The sequence below is a fragment of the Battus philenor genome, unplaced genomic scaffold, assembly GCF_028537555.1.
Source record: "Battus philenor isolate CCGP_79_NKW_IND1 unplaced genomic scaffold, ilBatPhil1.0.hap1 SCAF_25, whole genome shotgun sequence".
Classification (NCBI taxonomy): domain Eukaryota; kingdom Metazoa; phylum Arthropoda; class Insecta; order Lepidoptera; family Papilionidae; genus Battus; species Battus philenor.
Window position 1 is genome coordinate 11,883,276 of NW_027181688.1, and position 4,516 is coordinate 11,887,791.

Consider the following 4,516-nt stretch of genomic DNA (forward strand, 5'->3'; position numbering starts at 1 on the left):
GATGCGTTTAAACGTTCCACTGCTTGTGCCCAACGTGATGATGATGATGACGATGATGACGATGATGACGATGATGACGATGATGACGATGACGATATTGAAGATAGTAAAGTTTTAGCATCGACATTAATCGTAATTTTAACACACGGAATCAGGACGATATCACGTTAGAAAATCGATACACGAACGGGACCGGACTCTGTCGTTTTCCGAAATCGATACGCGAATGCCCGAGTGACTATCCGCACCCCGAGGCCGGGCCGCACGATCTTTATTACGGACCGCTACCGTCTCGACGACGACGACGACGACGACGACGACGACGACGACACCTTTCTTTGTCTCAGTCGACATCGCGTATGAAAGAGTGCGATCGTCATCAGCACGAAATTTATGCATCGATACGCGAACGGGACCGGACTCTGTCGTTTTCAGAAATCGATACGCGAACGCATCGGCGGCTGGCTACGCGCAATCCGCGATCGGGTCGAACGATGATGATGATGATGATGATGATGATGATGATGATGATGATGATGATGATGACGACGACGATGACATCGAGATCAGGGTCAGATATAGATATGTAGATCGGTGGTATGCAATCGATACGCGAACGCTCTATAGCGCTACGCGGAGACGCATACAGTCGTTCCCGCATATACATGGGACTGGCGCGAGACGCGCCGGTCGGCCGAATCGAGTTCTCTCCGATGCTCTTCTGTTTTGTTTTGTTTGTTGGTGGTTGTGGAGTGTGGAGTGTGTTTTTTTGGTTGGTGGGGTGTGTGTGTGTGGTGGTGGTGTTAGTTTGTTTGCGGAGATTGCGTTTTTTTTAGATTTAGTTTTTTTTTTTTTTTTTTATAAAAAAAAAAAAATTTAAAAATTATTCTTAGAAAACGCGCGCGAATCGAACAAAACTAATAACACCGATACACAAACAACGCGCGCCACCAACGAGAACGCCCGAAACTGAAACTTCTATAACCGACAAACGCACGAACGACACAGCGGCGGCGGAGGAGGGAAGAAAAAGGGGATCATCTCCCCACAACAACACACCGTAAACTGTGTCGGACGACGTCTCCGTTATGTAAGAGCGGAAGGCGTAAGAGAACGTCTCGTTTAATTAACGCGAACGGCGTTGGGCTCCCGAGTCGACTTCGGGGCGGCCCTTAACGCATCGCATCAACGAGCTCGTCGCGCGCTAGTCGCGCGACGGTCGATCATGATATATAAATCAAGGATTTCGGATCTCTCTAAAACCGGGCTGGAAATCGGTCATTGTTCGTTTTGCGAAACGATATTTTATAAAAGTGAAGATTTGTATGTGTCTCGTCAAAGAACGTTCCGATGAATCGGACGCGATGCCGCGTCCAAAGTAAATCTGGACGAACGCGAGGCGAGTGTTGAGATATACATTTTCCTCCGTGAACAGATAGAAAAACGAATTCATTTTGTTGTTGCGGTGTGGTGTTGTGTGTGTATTGTAATAAATACGCACGCACGCACGCACGCAAAAAACTACCTAGGCACCGGCGCGTCACGGCGTTTCGAACGTCCGACGCGTCGCTTGTCACACGTCTATCATATCATCATCACCCTCATATCTCTCGTATGTGCGGTGTTGGTGTGTGTTAGCTCTAGCTAGCTCCCTGGTTGATCCTGCCAGTAGTTATATGCTTGTCTCAAAGATTAAGCCATGCATGTCTCAGTGCAAGCCGTATTAAGGCGATACCGCGAATGGCTCAATATATCAGTTTTGGTTCCTTAGATCTTACCTCGGTTACTTGGATAACTGTGGTAATTCTAGAGCTAATACATGCAATCAGAACTCTGACCAGTGATGGGATGAGTGCTTTTATTAGATCAAAACCAATCGACGGAGGGCCTCGCGTCCGAAGTCGTTAATTTTGATGAATCTGGATAACTTTTGCCGATCGCATGGTCCAGCACCGGCGACGCATCTTTCAAATGTCTGCCTTATCAACTTTCGATGGTAGTTTCTGCGACTACCATGGTTGTCACGGGTAACGGGGAATCAGGGTTCGATTCCGGAGAGGGAGCCTGAGAAACGGCTACCACATCCAAGGAAGGCAGCAGGCGCGCAAATTACCCACTCCCGGCACGGGGAGGTAGTGACGAAAAATAACGATACGGGACTCTTACGAGGCCTCGTAATCGGAATGAGTACACTTTAAATATTTTAACGAGGAACAATTGGAGGGCAAGTCTGGTGCCAGCAGCCGCGGTAACTCCAGCTCCAATAGCGTATACTAAAATTGTTGCGGTTAAAAAGCTCGTAGTTGCATTTGTGCGCCGCGCTGTCGGTGCACCGCATCCGCGGTGATACTGACACGTCTGCGGAGCATATCGTCGGTGAGCCGTCGGTAAAACGGCGGTTCAATATCAAAATCCTATCGCGGTGCTCTTCGGTGAGTGTCGAGATGGGCCGACAATTTTACTTTGAACAAATTAGAGTGCTCAAAGCGGGCTCAAAATGCTGCTTGAATATTTCGTGCATGGAATAATAGAATATGATCTCGGTTCTATTTTGTTGGTTTTCAGAACTCCGAGGTAATGATTAATAGGGATAACTGGGGGCATTCGTATTGCGACGTTAGAGGTGAAATTCTTGGATCGTCGCAAGACGAACATCAGCGAAAGCATTTGCCAAAGGTGTTTTCATCAATCAAGAACGAAAGTTAGAGGTTCGAAGGCGATTAGATACCGCCCTAGTTCTAACCGTAAATATGTCATCTAGCGATCCGCCGACGTTACTACGATGGCTCGGCGGGCAGCTTCCGGGAAACCAAAGATTTTGGACTCCGGGGGGAGTATGGTTGCAAAGCTGAAACTTAAAGGAATTGACGGAAGGGCACCACCAGGAGTGGAGCCTGCGGCTTAATTTGACTCAACACGGGAAATCTCACCAGGCCCGGACACCGGAAGGATTGACAGATTAACAGCTCTTTCTTGATTCGGTGGGTGGTGGTGCATGGCCGTTCTTAGTTGGTGGAGCGATTTGTCTGGTTAATTCCGGTAACGAACGAGACTCTAGCCTGCTAAATAGGCGTCGTCATTTAGGTGTGCGCCGCTCCGGTGGCGCAACTCACTGGCGACGTATTAAAATTCTTCTTAGAGGGACCGGCGGCTTCGAGCCGCACGAGATTGAGCAATAACAGGTCTGTGATGCCCTTAGATGTCCTGGGCCGCACGCGCGCTACACTGAAGGAATCAGCATGTTCTCCCTGGCCTAGAGGCCCGGGCAACCCGTTGAAACTCCTTCGTGCTGGGGATTGGGGTTTGCAATTATCCCCCATAAACGAGGAATTCCTAGTAAGCGCGAGTCATAAGCTCGCGTTGATTACGTCCCTGCCCTTTGTACACACCGCCCGTCGCTACTACCGATTGAATGATTTAGTGAGGTCTTCGGACCGACACGCGGTGGCTTCACGGCCGTCGGCGTTGCTGGGAAGTTGACCAAACTTGATCATTTAGAGGAAGTAAAAGTCGTAACAAGGTTTCCGTAGGGGAACCTGCGGAAGGATCATTAACGTGTGTGTATGTGTGCGAGACGCGTGATATGTTCACGAACGTTGTTGCGCCGCTGTTGCTGTTGTTGCTGTTGCGACGACGACGACGACGACGACGACGACGACTTCGTACATACCGTGTTTACACATATATATATGTAATACATCCATAATGATATATATATACGACATATATACATATATATGTACGTACGCGCGCGCGCTGCTGTTCGTATCTAATGCGGACGAGCGCGCGCGCGTGTGCGTGTGTGTGTGCGTGTTTGTATATATGTATAAAAAATAAAATGTGAAATAATTGTCTCTAGCGTCTATTACGCCTAACGGCGCAGCGGCGACGGCGCCGTGGCGGTGGCCGGTGGCGGTGGTGGCATTCGTCGAAAGTGCTACCGCCGCCGCTGCCTCCGCCGCCGTCGAAGCGGCCGGGTGGCGGAAAAACGCCGAGAGACGAGCGCCGACCGGGGCATACCAAACGGAGCGTTCGAAGCGGTGAAAATCCCCACTGCCTAGCTCAGGCCCTTTATTGTCGGTTGGCGCTATACAAAACGAAATTTAAGCGGTTAGAAAGATGACAATGTCGTGCGTCACGCCAGCTCGTTGGGGGGTGCGCGGGTCGTCGTCGTTCATCATTCTAAAGGATTCGCGTCGGGGCGTTAAGCTTTTTCGGTGCCGTTTCTTTATGAACGCCTCGGCGCACATGAATTCGACCAACTTTCGACGTTAATACATAAAAACGGACAATCAAGTGGCCGACGGCGAGAGCCGTAGGCCGCTACCGTAAGTAATAACAACATTAAGAAAAAACCATTACCCTGGACGGTGGATCACTTGGCTCGCGGGTCGATGAAGAACGCAGTTAACTGCGCGTCATAGTGTGAACTGCAGGACACATTTGAACATCGACATTTCGAACGCACATTGCGGTCCGTGGAGAAATATCCAGGACCACTCCTGTCTGAGGGCCG

The 4,516-nt window shown here is 49.7% G+C and overlaps 2 non-coding genes across 2 annotated transcripts; both read left to right on the plus strand.

Annotated features, from left to right (window-relative positions):
- The first annotated feature begins 1,649 nt into the window (after positions 1-1,649).
- On the plus strand, positions 1,650-3,553 carry LOC137925055 (small subunit ribosomal RNA). Its single transcript, XR_011107638.1, has one exon. It is a non-coding gene; the product is annotated as a small subunit ribosomal RNA (ribosomal RNA).
- An 806-nt stretch (positions 3,554-4,359) lies between these two features.
- LOC137925048 (5.8S ribosomal RNA) lies at positions 4,360-4,516 on the plus strand. The gene has a single exon (XR_011107631.1). It is a non-coding gene; the product is annotated as a 5.8S ribosomal RNA (ribosomal RNA).